The sequence below is a fragment of the Macaca thibetana genome, chromosome 6 (genome assembly GCF_024542745.1).
Source record: "Macaca thibetana thibetana isolate TM-01 chromosome 6, ASM2454274v1, whole genome shotgun sequence".
Lineage (NCBI taxonomy): Eukaryota > Metazoa > Chordata > Mammalia > Primates > Cercopithecidae > Macaca > Macaca thibetana.
The window spans coordinates 173,431,935-173,447,740 of record NC_065583.1 but is presented as its reverse complement, the minus strand read 5'-3'; positions in this window follow the sequence as shown (position 1 = coordinate 173,447,740).

Below are 15,806 nucleotides of genomic sequence, written 5' to 3'. Positions count from 1 at the left end.
TCTGAAAACAGTCGGAGCGACAGAAGTTCATTCTCCGCACTCACAGGAGCCCAGGGTAGGCCCGGCTGCCTGGCACCCCCAGGTCCCGTGGCTGTAACGTGTCTGCTGCTTCCGGACCCAGGTCTCAGCTCACATCGGCGTGTCTGTGCACCTGTCTCACAAAGGCTCAAGATGAAGCATTTCTGCTAGGTTCACTAGAAGCCTATGTAGCGTTTCGTTCAGTGTTTAAATTGGGAACAAAATATTAACTCACTATTTCAAGGTGATTGCCTCACCCTTCCTTTTTAAAACTTGGGTCAGTGCCATGGGAAATCATTCTGGGGGTCTGGAAGGGGTTGAGGGCAACGCATTCACCAGGTGCCTTCTGAGACCTTATCTCTGAATCTCACGGGAGGCCACGGAGAAACGTCTGCCCTGCATCTAGCAAGATTCTCGTGAAAACAAAAAGGGACACTCTTTATGATCTAAAAACTTCCAAAACAATAGCTAAATGCCAGGTGACAAACATTTGGCTAGTGTCAATATTTTTGATTTCTCATTCATTTATTCAACAACACATGTTTACTAAGTGTTACGCAATAAATGTTTGGAGGCCCCCAGCGTTTATATTTTCAAACTTTAGGCACCAAGGTGATGGTATCTGGAGGTCGGGCCTTTGGCAGGCGATTAGATCATGAGAGCTGCCCCTTCATAAATGGGATTAGTGCCCTTCGGAGAAGAGGCAGGGGGACTTCCTTCCTCTCTGCCAAGTAAGGGCACAGGGAGAAGGGAGCCATCTGCAGCCCAGGGGAGGCCAGCACCAGCCCCGACCTCACTGCACCTTGACTTTGGACCTCCCGTCTCCAGAACAGTGAGGAATGAATATGCTGCATAAACCTCCCAGCGTCTGGTGTTTTTGTTACAGCAGCTTCAGCTGCCTGAGACACTGAGCAGAGCTGCAGCCGACATTCTGGTGAGGCTCCAAGGAAGTGATTCGCTATGAAGAGGCACAGACTCTACTTAAAAGGAGACATGAATCTCCCTTTAAGGAGATTCACTAAGGCAGGTGCTCACATAACTGACTGCACCCCAGTCTATGGGTTTTAAACTTATGAATGACACACGAGGGGCTTGGTCCAATGCCTTTATCTGCTAGGGGTCAAATGCAATGACAATTTACTGAATTAAATTGGATTCCAGAACTTAAGGAGAGGAAGTCAGTCTCTCCAGCAGGGAGCCCAGAGATACCACTGTAGCAGAGAAGGAAACTGAGTCGCTGAAGGCACTCACACTCTCTGCCATTTCCTATTTTTCCTAACCCCTCCGAGCAGTGTGCATTTTTATTTGGAGAAATATTCTTTTGGATCAGTGCAAGATTTACTAAAATAAATAACAAACTCTTACAGGAAACTTCTAGACTCCTTTGATTCAACGGCAAAAAGTCTTGATTTTCTTTAAAAAGTTGGCTCTTGTAGAAGTTCCAACACCCAGAGTCCTCCTTCTGTTGGGACAAATATGCTGATTGCCAAGATATTGAATTTCTCAAGCCAATGGCTACATGCTTTTACGGTTCTTTCTCACATAGTTTAGTAGGTGATTTAAGGCTACACCTATTACTAAAAAGGAGAGAACGATTCTCAATGGGGGGCTCTGTGAGCACGGCTGTTCCAAACATGATGCCTGAGAGCTGTGATTAGACTTCTAAATGCAGAGGAGTCCCCTTTGCTTTGCTCCCTCCTGAGATGCTGTCTCACCAGCCCTGATCCTGACCCAGTGGACACATGGCCTGGGCCCAGGCCACTCTGCGGAGGCCAGCACGTCTACTCTGGTCTGCCGGCTGCCTCCCGCCACCTGCTTCCTCTGTTGAGTAAGCCTCATTGCCTGTGGGTGCTCACCCACCTTTCTGGGCAGGGTGCCGTGGAGTTAGCCTGCTGTTTCCTACAGGCGTGACCTTGGGCACATGGCTTCTTCTCTCCATGCCTCAAGTTCCCATGGGGAAAGTGGAGAGGATCAAGCAGGCCCTACCTCCCGGGGTTGCTGGGGAGTCACTGTGCGCAGGCAGCTTTCTGCGGGGGAAGTGTGTCTGGTACACTCTAAGTTCTCTGGACCGCTGGCTGTTGTTGCTGTCACTGTCAACACTGCATTCAGTTTCCTGTGGCTGCTGCGACGAGTGGCCACACACTCAGTGGCTTAACACGGCACAGATTCATTATCCTGCAGCTCTGGAGGTTAGAGTTCCAAAATGATTTCTATGGGGACAAAGTCAAGGTGTTGCCGGTGCTGGTCTTGCTGGAGGCTTGAGGGGAGAAACCATCACGTGGCTTCTCCAGTTTTCCAGAGGCCACCACTTCCTTGGTTTGTGGCCCCTTCCTCCCCACTCAGCACCAGCGGCATAGCCTCTTCTCCGCTCTAACTCTGCGCTCATCCTTACATCTTCTCGTTCTCACATGGATGCTCCTGCCTGTCTCTTCTGAGAACCCCTATGATTAACTGGAACCACCCAGAGAGGCTGGGATGATCTCCCCTTTTCAGGGTTCCCCCACCATATCCGCAAAGTCCTTTTTACTGTGTAGGGTGACAGAGTCACAGGTCCTTGGAATAGGGACCCTGTTGTCATTGGGGGCCATTATTCAGTCGACCACCAGTGCTACCCCAGCTACTGCTATGATGCTGCAGCCCCTGCTGCTGCTGACCCTTCCCCAGCATCCGCTCTGGCTTTATTGTTGGGCAGAGAGATTGGTTCAGAAACCCACATGTGACCCAATCCAGGCTGATCTCAGCTTGTCCACAGTTTCGGAAGTGACTGCCCTTTTCCTTGAACTCAATGAATGTGGTGGCAATACAAGCTGGAGATGCCAGAGGCGGTGCCTTCTGATCGGTGGGAGCTTCCACCTGAGGACAGAGCATCACAGAAGACAGCAGGAGCCAATGGCAGACAGACGGGTCTCTTGGTCCGTGGCTGGGGATCCCGAACCCTGCTATTCCTGAAGCCTGTGAACTCCTGGACTCCCCACTTTTAAGCAACAGAAATATGCTTTGTTTAAACTGGTTTAATTTTTGCTTCGACTGTTCTTATCAGAAAACAATGTCATGTCCAATATGGCAGAAATTACAGCTCAGTGAGTCCTAATTTCATGCTGCTTTCCCCTTTACAGAAGGAAGAAATTCCTTCGTGGTGATGGACGTCTCTTGGTATACACAGTCCTCCCACCGCCGGCTTCAGGGTTGTTCTTGTGAAATCTGAGAAAGTAATTTTCTCTCAGTGTGTATTTACAGTGGATTCATTTGCTCACACTTAGCATTGTTTTTCAAAATGTGGTGAACACCAAACCATGATCATCGTTCCTTGTTCACTCAACATCTAAACAATCTAAGAACATAGCCGCCCCACCCACCAGCTCACACATCTGCAGTTTCCAGCTTGGTGGGCTGTCAGCCACCAATGATCCTGGTCCCAGAGTTACCTACACACACACAAGTGAAGGCTGTACCTTGTTGCAAGCTGCTCCATCCGTGCTCAGTGTTTCTTTCTGAATGTGCAGTTATCTCTGCATTTTCATATTCTCTCTGCATTTCAGTGAGTGCTGCTGGAACTGTTTTTTTTGTGTGTGTGTGTATTTTTATGCTACTTTTGCAAACTGGAATGACATGTAAACATTCCACAGGGAAGACAAACAACACAGATTGAATTTGGAAATAGTTACGGCAAGAGGCGAGGGGCAAAGGGAACTCCAGTTGAGGCCATTGTCTTTCTTACCCTTGTGGGACCTGACACCATAGCCCCTGAGCCCAGCCTAAACTCTTGCTAATTGTAGGATTGTCACATTGACGTGGGCCGTGCAAACTCCAGACCATCTCCTGTTACCGAAAAGAGGCCAGGATAGCCTTCCAAAGTCTCCCTGCATTGCTGTTTCTGGGCAACCCTGAAGGCCCCTCCAAGGGCCCTTAACCTGCCTGGTGACTTGTAAATGGTATCAGCAGGGGTGACTGCCTCCTCTCCAGGTCTCTATGTCTATGTTTGCTGCTCATGGCATGTTGAGGTGGCTGTTCACTGAGTGCTTATATCCACAGCAGGTCTACAGGTCTGAGTGTCCTTGAACTTGGCGTCTCCAATGGCCAGGGTGTAAGAGGAGCACTGTCTTTGCAAAATGTGATGGTTAATTTTAGGCGTCAATGTGGCTGGATGAAGAGATATCTAGATACCTGGGCTGGCCCACCGTCCAGACGCAGTTCATGAGTGTGAGCCTGCAGGCAAGCCATGCACACCTTGAGTGCCCACACAGGGCAGTCTTGTCCAATTATGTCATTACATGGGCCGGCACCTGGGCCACAGTGCAATGAAAGAGACTGCCTTCCCTACAGTGGGGACAGCACCCACAATCCATGCAACTCCATGGAACACAGACTCATCGTCCTGCTGGGCACCTGGCCACCAGGAAAAGGATCAGGACTCTTTGACGAAGAGAAGGGGGGCCACACAGGGTGGCAGTCAGCAGCCCTGCCGTAGCTCTGCTGAGAAAGCATTGTTTCTAGGTGTGTCCGTGGGAGTGTATCCCAAAGAGACAGACATTTGGAGCAGTGTACTGAGCAAGGAAGTTACACACTCACTTAACGTGGGCAGGCACTATGCCATTGGCGGAGGATGGAGGGCCTGGAGAGAACAAAATGGCAGAAGAAAGGCAAATGTTCTCTTTTTCGTGGAGCTGGGAGATCCAGCTTCTCCTGACCTTGGGCCTCCAGGTTCTCCAGCCTGTGGACCATGGGACATGCACCCGTGGCCTCCTGGGTTCTCTGGCCTTTGGCCTCAGACTGAGAATTACCCAACAGTGTCCCTGGTCCTGGGGTCTTCGGACTTGGACTGAGCTGCACCATTGGCATCCCTGGATCTCCATGTGCCAAGGGCCTGTCCCTGTCATGGGACTTCTCAGCCTCCAGAACTGCACGAGCCAATTCCCCTCATAAATCTCCTCTCGTTTATCTATATCTGTCTGCATCTGCATCCAGCCTATTGGGTCTGTGTTTCCGGAGAGCTCCGACTATTCCACCAACCCTTTGCCAGGCCCCCCCCCGTCCCACACAGGCCCCAGAGCAGTTAGTTATTGGCTTCTGCCCTCATCCCTGCCTGGAGCCCCACAGCCTCCCTCTTCTGTTTCTGGCCTTGTCTGTTTAGTCACAGAGCTCAGGTCAAGGGTTGTGCAGGAAACAGACCCCTTGCCCTCTGCCCAGCCACTCAGGGGAGCCGTGGCAAGTTGCTGGCTGCCACCCTGTATAACCCTTCTGTTCTGCAAAGAACCCTGATTCTTGTCCTGGCAGTCAGGTGCCGAGCAGGATGATGAGTGTGCTCTGTGGAATTGCATGGATCACGGGCACTGTGCCCGCTCTAACGAAGGCAACGTCCTTCATTGCCCTGTGGCCTGGGTGCTGGCCTAGGTAATGAGGTAGCCGGACAGACTGCTCTATGTGGCCACTCAGGGTATGTACAGCTCGCCTCCAGGCCCACACTCATAGACTGCATGTGGACTGTGGGCCAGTCCAGGCCAGCTCCCAGCCCCATGAGCCGCCTTGCCCAAAGATCATGCGCGTCTCGCTCCTCCAGGGCTATGAACTGGCTGCTCACCAAGCTCCTCCCATGAAGCCAGCCATGCACAGGGGGCTCCCACCCCATCCCACCTCATAGAGCCCATCCATCCAGGGCTGCTCCTGGGATGCGGCTCACCTGCCCTGCACACAGCACGCCCCTTCCTTCCACATGTCCCCTGGGGTTCTGTAACCCACTGTGCTTGCCTCCATGGATCAATCCCTAGATTCCTAAAGAAGCAGAATGACCTCCTCAGGTTTCTAACTGCCTTCTGCTGCTAGTTAGACCAGGCTCGATATCACCTGTGCTGCCTCTCGCCACCTAGCTGCGTTTGACGCGTGGTCCTGAACCTTTGAGTGGATACCGTGCATCATCTTCACGCAGAACCTGGCCAGTGGGATGTGGAGCTCTCTCTCTTTCTCTCTGTGTTTCAAAGTATTCTCTAAAAATTATTATTGGAATTTTCTCTCCTTGGAAAAAGAGAAGACAGGGTCATGTTAAACGATGATGAAACAGATGTCGAAACTATTTTAGTTTAAACATGTTCTAAATGAGGAGTGATGTGTAGTCTTCCAGCAAACCCGGCAGAGGAAGATTCAGGTATCTGCCCAGCATGTGAAGGTGCAGGGGTGTTGGCGGGGGGATGGACTTGGGTACAGGACAGCCAAGGCAGAAACAGGGTGGGAGCCCGTCCTAAGGAGAGAGTCCCTGGGGAGGGGGAGCATGTGCTTCCAAGTCCCCTCATTTGAGGACCACCCTCTGGGACCTGGCAGTGCTGGTGGTAAGGGCAGGCCTAGCAGTCAGCTCAGGATCCCGAGAGGGTGAGTCCTGCCAGCTGCCACATACAGGACTCCAGGGCAGGTTCTGATGCTTCCAGGGTTCCTGGGGCAGGTTCCTGATGCTTCCAGTGTGGTCCCCTCCCCATGGGTCACACCCACTGAAGCCGAGGATAGAGTCTTGCTTGGGATTTTAGATCTCTTCTGTGGATGCGGCTTGTGTTGGCCAGCTGTTGTAAAATTCTAAAATATATCTATTCTATATAATATAGAGAGTATATATTTATATACATATATACAGAGAATTAACATATATTCTATATACAAACCCCATGCACACACACATACTCATGTATTAATCATTATAGTATATTCAAACCACATTCCTGGTACACACGCTACTATCCGTTGCACTACAATCACTCACTATTCAGATAATGTGTAGGCTTGTATTTTCCTAACATTTTAGAGCGTGAACCCCTAAGCCTCCTTCAGTGTAAATAATGCATTGAAGTAAAATATGGACTGTCAAACTTAAGCAACAATTAATTATATAGCACATAAATCCTTCCCTGGAAATGAGTAATACATAGTCCTTTGTGCATAAATGTTTCTCTGAATTTTGTTTGAACTGCTAGCCTCATAACATTAGACGGTGCAGTCAGGATAATTTTCATTAGAAAAATAATTATAGGCTAAATACGGTTAATAAAACATTAACTATAAATTTGAATATTTTAAAAGCATGTCCTTCTAGGAGCAGCTTCTAATGAATTTTGATGAAAATACCATGATTGCTTAAGAAAAAATAAATAGACATGATTATTATCCACAATTGTGAGATTGATGAATTACAAAAAAAAGCGATTTTAACTCAGAAAGAATTATTCTGCAAACCTATTTCATAAAATTGATAATGATACGAAGAAGAGAAAAAATAATTCTTTATGCTTGACAGAACATTATGCCTAATTTTAATCCCATTGTCAATTCATGAGTTTGTAGTTATTAGTAAATCATAAAGCCTTCAAGTTTTAAAGTTTAAAATAATGTTAAAAGATAAACTTCTATTGAAAGATTTGACCTCAGCTCTGAAGGGTTCTCTGTGCCGTTGGTGGGGCTTGAAGAGAGGCTGGGGCTGATCTTCTCTCAACCCGTTCCATCCCCTCCCTGTGGCTTCATGCACTCATCTGTCCCCCCAGCAAACCTGCATCCTCCATACGTCCCTCAGTGAAATCCATTCCAGTTCTACATTCAACACTAACACCAGCGTCTATTCTAGACTCCCACACTCTGGGGACCGTGGGATGTGGGGCCTACCAAGGTAACAGTAAACTCATCAGACACATTAACCTAGGCCACTTTCCAAGATGGAGAAATGACACTGGGGTGGTCCTGGTCCTGCTGGGTAACCAGCCCCACAACAGGGGGCTGCAAGAGGAGCTCTAGTCAGGGACGGGGGTCCTGGGGCCCACAGAGCAGCGTCTCAGGCCATTACTGGCTAGACCTTTTGCTGTGCAAGTGAAGCTTTGCCTGTGCTGAGAAGGCAATGGACTACAGGTCCTGAAACACTCCAAAGAGGAGTCTCCCTTGATAACTGTCGCTGGGAAGAGAAATCTCAAGACTTAGTCACCTCTTCTCCCTTCTTACCTCCCACCATCCCAGACACCCCATGCCGGAGGTAGAAGGGCTTCCTTTCACAGACACCATTTCTCTGTACAGAATTTAAAATAGTTTCTAAAGCACTTTTCCATGTCTTCTCCATTTTTATCCTTTCAGGAAACTTGCAAAGCAAAGCCATAACATTATTTTACTTTTAAAATGGAGCCCAACAGGCTGTAAGGTGTGGCCATCCTGCAGCAGCTGGGGCACAGAGCACAGGGGAGCTGGCCTCCACACTGTGAGACTGTGGGGTCCCCACTTGCTGCGGCAGACAAGTTCATGGATATAACACCACGCAAGGACAGTGGGCTGGAGAGAAGAGCCTGAGATGCTCGGGGGTTAAGGTGCTTTCACCCCTGGAGGCAGGTTCCTTCCATCTGAGCAGAGGACCCTGGACAGCCCTTCGTGAAACCCAGCAGTGAGAAGGTGTGTCCAGATTCGCGTCTATCCACACAGTGCCCTGGTGTCCCTTAAACCCTCCAATCACTCAGGGCCTTGGGCAGCAGCTACATGGAGCGAGACCCTCAGAGACACTGTTGGATGGTCCTGCAAGATGGCAGGTGTTCTATTCCATGCATATTTTGTAGATGAGAAACTAAAAACCGATGAAGTGACTTGCCAAACTTAAGCCACCCAGCTAATAAGTTGTAAAAGGAATATTCGAATCCAGATGGGAGAACCCATGTTCTGCTGAGAGCTTGAAAGGGTGGAAGGAGGAAGAACTCTTGCTTCCCTAGGGAGCCCGGGGAGGGAGACAGAGCCAGGAGTTAAGAAACTGTCCATGCATGAGAACTCGAGACTCTCACAAAGCTGCGAGCTGTGCACTATGATGCCCCTTTGACAGAGTAGGAAACTGAGGCTCAGAGCTTTAAGGACAGAGACCGGGATTGATCCCAGCTCTGACAGCAATGCTCCATGCTGCCTCCACTGCACATAAAGGGGAATCTCCTTGGCGTTGGGACCTCTGAACCCCGCGATAGCAGCTGGTCCCCAGATCTGGCTGTCTGGCCCCACAGAGAGCCCACTGAAGGCAGCATTGGAATCATGATGAGGCCGACGCCATGGACGACCCCAGGAGGTGCATGTGGTGGGAAGTGGGTGGGCATGTCTCCCAGGCCACCCAAGCTGTCTCGACACTGGTGCTGCTGCCCTGGCCTCTGACCAGCTGGCCAGCCTCCTTGGCGCCTCCCCACCAAGCACTGGGCTTCTGTGGTCTGATGATCCCAGTGCAAATGAATCAGAAACACACGGCTCACTTTTCCCTGGAATTACACGTGATTTGACAAATGGTTAAAAGTCTCTGGCAAAATGCATTTGGGATTCATTTATTGTCTAACAGTTTGAAAAATAAGTTTGAGATGTTGCACAAGTCTGAACACGGCGTTCCTTACTCATCACGCTGTTGAACAAGGAGTAAATAACTGCCGGTGCAACACCCCGGAGAAGCCCCCACTTTGGGCTACAAAGCGGTCTTGGAGATGACGAAACTGTACAGGAAAAACATCAAGCTTGCAAAGATGTTTACAATAGCAGAGGCATGGAGTTGGTAGAAGAGAAGGGTCTCCAAGCAAAGAATGGGTTTTCTCTGAGAAAGTCGCATCCCACGCAAGCATCCCATTTGGCCTCGCTGGGAAGGCTGAACTCAGAGTTGTGTTCACAGCGCTTTGTGTCCATCTCCTTAAAACTGTGGTGGTGGCTTACGCCTGTCATCCCAGCACTTTGGGAGGCTGAGGCACGCAGAACATGAGATCAAGAGTTTGAGACCATCCTGGCCAATATGGTGAAACCCCGTTTCCCCTAAAAATACAAAAAATAGCTGAGCGTGGTGGAGCGTGCCTGTCGTCCCAGCTACTCGGGAGGCTGAGACAGGAGAATCACTTGAACCTGGGAGGCAGAGGCTGCAGTGAGCTGAGATCGTGCCACTGCACTCCAGCTTGGTGACAGAGTGAGACTCTGTCTCAGAAAAACAAAAACAAAACCAAACTGTGGCGTCTACAAGAAGATGGCATTTTATCCAATTCCCCTTTAATGAGAACATGAGCTTAAGTTAGGCTAACTTGTATCTCTCTGTTGTCCCTAATCAGACTAAGAACCACATGGCCTTCAGCAGAACAAGGAACATCTCAGCCCCCTGGCCTGTCACGGCGAAGGTGAGTGGTTGGGGATGGAAGCGGATGCCCTTTCTTCATTCCCACCCAACTCTGGTGCTCCCGGCCGGGGGCCTCCTTTGAGGCTCTGTTCCCTGGGCAGTCAGGATTTGGCCATGAGGCCTTTCCTCTTCCTACCTTACAACTGAGTCACAGAGACCCCTCTGGAGGGGTTCACACCCCAAATCAAGGAAGCGCTGATAAGGCTGGGACAGCTTGAAGGAACTGTGAGAGGGCTGAGTGGGGAGGCTGGATTCAGGGCTCTGCCCATTGATCATCTTTGATGGTGTGGGACAGGCAGAAGAGGAGGGAAGGCGGTAGGCAGGGGCCACCTCGACCCCTTCCAGGTACAGCAGTGAGGGTGTCCTGAGGGTGGAGGGTGGGGGCAGCCTGTGCACAGAGAAACCATCTCCATCTGGAACTCAGCCCCAGGTGGAGACCACAGTGGCCCTAGGCCCTCTTCCCTCTGCCTCCCGCCTCGCGCCTCACCTGGGCCCTACAGTGTGCACACTTGAGCCTGTCTGGGTCCAGCATGAACCATCCTGGGCCTGGTGCTCTCACCTCTGTCTGGACCCCACGACAGCTTCCTCATCCTCTTGGCTTCTGCTTCCTCGCCATCCTCCACCCTCCACAGGGGTGTGATTTTCTCCCTGAGCCTGATCATAATCACACAATTTTCCATCCATCTCCATGTCCCCCACCTGGGCCTGGAGACCTCCAGGTGCCTGCCCAGTCGCCCCTGGCCCCCTTATATAAGGAATCTGGATGTCGACTCTAAATGTGTAGCTTCCTCCTGTCTCCTGGCCCCTCCCCTTGCCAACCATGGGCATCTTTCCTGACCCCCTTTAAGGCAGGGCTCTCCCCACTGGATCCCAGAACCCCAAAGCTCTGTGCCAGTCCCTCCCCAGCTCCTCAAACTGACCTGCAAACAGCAGGCGTCCAGTGAAAATCTGCCTAAGTGAGTTAAGTCTCAGGTGGACGTTCCTGCGTGGGGAACTCTTTGCTGTGTGATTTGGGAGAGGGTTGTCTTCATCCCTGGTGTGCCCTTTCATCATCCGCTTAAATCCCAGCAAAGTCACCTCAGCTTCCAGTGACAGCAGCCGACGGGAGGCAGCGCTGAGAAGTTTGAGCAAACATGGTTTGGAAAACTCGGGGTGGGGGCAGGAAGGACCAGGGACGAGCGGATTCAGAACCAAAGCTGGTGGGCAGGTGGGGGTACAGGTGGGCACACTCTCATGGCCTTCCTCCAGATCTCTTTTAACAGGAGTTTTAAAACTGATTTAATGAACAGAAAGTACCAGGGGATTCCCCACACACTCTGTACAAAGAGCAGAGGAGGTGAGAATTAACGCTGGTGATGCTGTAATTACCGTAATTACCAGACTGAACAATTGTTCATTATCTGAGATTTAACGTCTTCGAACAGTTGGAGACATGACCTGCGATAGGCCGGTTTGTGTTCCTTTCATGGTGCTGTCCTGGGATGCCAGCGTCAGTTCTGGGGTCTGTGCACTTGGCACAGGGGTTCACGCGGGTCGGGGTCTGTGTGGCATGAGGTGCTCCACACTGCACCCAGGGGCACACCAGGAAATGAAGTTTTGCTTTGCTCACCTTGAAACCATGCTGAATGTTCTAAATCGTGCATTCCACATTTGTGCCTGTTGAGTGTGTGTCAAGTGGCAATTGCACAGAACGTTTAAAGCGAGGCTGGGACATCCAAAAGGCAGTTGCCAAAATTTTTGGTGAGTTCATTGTCAGCGAATCAGGAACATATGACTTGAATTACCATACAAATTCATGTTTAAATCTAACGAGCACTGTCTTTGGCAAAAACCAAAGCTCAGAGTCATCAGGGAGGAGCTTGGACGCTGAGTGAGGAGAGAGACGAATGTGCAGTTTCAAAGCGGGGGTGCCTGTGGCTGGGTGTGTGGAGCAGAGGGTCCTGACTGTGAAGGTGATCTCCTCGCCCCCAGGTTCCCCGCTCTGTTGTGGGCCTGGGTCTGAGGCTGCTGTGTCCAGGAGCATCAAGGCAGAGCACCTCGGAGCCCCGAGCAGAGTCCCGCTCAAAGCTTCCCCACGCTTCAGACGCGGAGGCCGCCCGCCGTGCCAGCTTGTGACGGGGATGGTGGGAAGTACAGCAGCCTCTCCTGCAGGCGGGATGTTTCCTTACTTCCTCAGGAAGTTGGGACCAAGGGATCAGTGCACCCTCTACTTTTGTACAGTTCCCCAGAAATGACAGGGGCGTCCAACTCTGTCGCCCAGGCTGGAGTGCAGTGGCGCGATCTCGGCTCACTGCAAGCTCCGCCTCCTGGGTTCATGCTATAGGGGCCCGCCACCACGCCCAACTAAATTTTTGTGTATATATATATATACATACATATATATTTGTGTGTTTGTGTGTGTGTATATATATATATTTTTAAGTAGAGACGAGATTTCACCGTGTTAGCCAGGATGGTCTCAATCTCCTGACCTCATGGTCTGCTGAGGGATTACAGGCGTGAGCCACGACGCCTGGCCACATCCAACTTCTTTCACAGCCTGTATTTATTTCTCATGAGGTTGAAAAGAAAGCAAGCTGCTGTGCCGCCTCCTGGTCTCCTAGGTCAGGGTGGATGCTCAGTCCTGTGATCCCATGTGCTGAATGATCTCATTCTTCAGTTGAGAAGATGAAGCAACAGCCACAGGCTTGCCAGCCCTCACGGTGGCACAGGAGTCCCTGGCCGCAGCCTCTGAGCCTAAACCTGTCCTCTTTCTATCTGTTAGTCCAAGTCATCACATCCAGCACCAGCCCTGGGCTCCTTGAGTCTCAGTTCTGATGCTGGAGCAGGTGCCAGTGAAGCTCCTCTGACTGACTCATTCTTCCAGGCCCTCTTGATGGGACCATTGGGGTCAACATGCCCTGCCACCTTTTTCTCTGTGTCTGTTCAGTGGAATCACGGCTTCAGCCGGGGCACCACTTTCAGGGCTGTCTCTTTCTCTCATCAAGTGACTATGTATTCCTCGGAGGTACTGGGCCTCAGCCTGGACAGGATGGCCCTGGGCGGTCTCTTGCTTCTCAACCATAAGAGACACATCGCCATTCAGGCCGGCACCTCTGCGGTGGTGGTATCCAGGGCTGCACCGCGCAGCCACTCTCCTGAGTGCACTGGCCAGGTCAGAGAAAAGCCTGTTCCCCCGTGAACCCGGGAGGTGGAGCTTGCAGTGAGCCGAGATCGCGCCACTGCACTCCAGCCTGGGTGACAGAGTGAGACTGTCTCAAAAAAAAAAAAAAAAAAAGAAAGAAAGAAAGAAAATAAAAAAAGAAAAAAAAGAGAAAAAAGAGAAAAGAAAAGTCTGCTCCCTGTCTGTTGCCGCGTGGCCTCAGAAAAAGGTTCCATGGAGGCTGTGGTTTTCCCAGCGCCAGCACTGAGACAGATGCTGCACGGGGTGGGGAACTCGTACGGCAGAGCACTTGGGGCAGGGAGCCAGAGCTGGTCAGTGGATCAGTTCTTTCCTGCCAACTGCGGGCCAGCAGCAGATTCCTCAGCAATGAAGGTGGGTCCCAGCAGTGCCTGTTGTTCGCCTGGTTTTCCTTCTTTTCTGTGCTCTCCTTCGTGATTCTGGAAGTGAGGACAATCTACCCCGACGTTCTCCAGAGCCGCACACCTTGACAAAGCAGTACCTTACAATGTTCAGCTATTCAGATCCTCTCACACCATGCCAAGAGGCAACAGCGGTTTCCTGTGGCTACTTCACAGGTGGCATCTCCATGGTCACCATACAATCAGAGATTTTGCTGGCATAAAGGCAAGAAAAATTAATTTTATAAACTAAACCTACAAATGTATACATTACAGAAGTGGTTACTTTTCCACTCCTGGGAAAATTGCCAGCCCATTCACAGGATAGCCAGACACACACAATGATCAGATTTAGAATCTGTCCTTGCTGCTGTCCCATCTTATAGCCTTGAAAAGCATCACTCCTGCAACTACATTGTAGCACTGCTGTCTTGAAAGTAGATTATTTCAAGGTATATTCGAAGTACATTTGAAGGTAGAAGGTAGAAAAATAACACACATCTCTCTGTTTGCTAACTTGGTCTTTGGCTGTTAAATATTTAGCTATTTGGCATAAGGGCCTCCAATGATGCTCTTGGACAAGCCCGTCCATGCCGCAGATGGCCTGCTCAGGGTAGAGAGTCCTCAGCCCCTGCCCTCCACAGCCTCCTGCTCCCAGTGTGAACAGAAGAGGGTGAGGCCAGCCATGGGGACAGGTAGAGCGTGCCCAGCCCTGCCTGTCTTAACAGTGACTTTGCAGAAGAATTGTCTAAAATTAACGACTCAACTCTTTATGTTTGCTGGAACATTTCTATTGTCTGGATCACCCTGCCTCTAAACCTTCCAGTAGGTTCTGACCCCCAGGAGCACACCTGCACTGGATCCCAATTCGCCTTTCAGCGATGCCTCTCCAGGCTCAGACGCTACCAGCAGTGCTTGTTCCTCCGTCCTTCTTCCACGGCGGAAGAGGAGCGCACATCGTCCTGAACTCTCTATGCAGTTAGGATAGTCCTCAAAGCCGTTCCCACCCATGCCCTGCGCTCTGAGTTGGAGGACATCAAGGCTGGCAGGGTGTCCTGGCAGAATCTGCTCCAGGAGGCCCTTCAGGGAGGCTGCCCCGGGACCCTGGACCCCGAAGGAAGAAATCCTCAGGCCCTCTTCCCACCCACCCTCTCATCTCAAGCTAGCGCCTCCCAATGGCCAAAACCAACCAGAAGACTGAGGGCCAGGGGACCCTGGGTGAGCAGGACAGAGAAAGTGCAGAGAGGCCTGGGGGGCGGTAGGGCCTTCTATGAATACAGCACCGACCTGATGAATGGGTGCAGAACAGCGTGGCAGAGGACAAAGGTTTGGGCCTAAGGGTCTCACAAACCTGGCTTCCTATGAGGCCTGCCACCTGAGCCAGAGGCCTGCCCAGCCCAATGAGCCCTCCGTTTGCTTGAGACTTGTCACCCTAAGCGTCCTCCCAGTGCCTGCCCAGCTGGCCCTCAGCACTCAGGGACGGCAGGGTGCTTCAGCCCTCCGGTCCTGGGTCACACCGGATGTGAGACACGCCTTCCCTGGGTTGAGCTTGGATGACAGCAGTACCTCTGCCCTCCGGTCCTGGGCCACGTTGGTTGTGAGAAACCCCTTCCCCGGGTTGGGTTCTGATGCAGTGGTGCCTCGGCCCTCCCGTCCTGGGCCACAGCGGATGTGAGAAATGCCTTCCCCGGGTTGAGCTCCAGTGCTTCTCTTGGCAGTGGGCACTTGTGAGTCCTCTGCACCTCTCTGGACCCGGCCCGGCCCGCCTGCCTCTTCTTGCTCCTCACAGTCCTTCAGGTGCTGGGGCCTGTCCTTCCCAAGTCCACAGCTCCCGTGCACAGCTGAATCTCAGCCACCGCAGCCCAGAGCACCTCAGCATCTCAGGTGAACGGAACCCACTTGCTTCCCGACACCCCCCGCCATGTGTGGCATGAGGCTGTTGGGGACCCTGAACAAGGCCCCACCTTTGGGGGATCCAGTCCCTTCCCTGGGGCAAGACTGGGTTGAACAAGGTGTCTCCCAACCCTCTGCCCTTAATGCTAGGGCTCTCTCTCACCAGAGGATGCAGCTCAAAAGTACTCAATGTTTATTTTTCTAACTG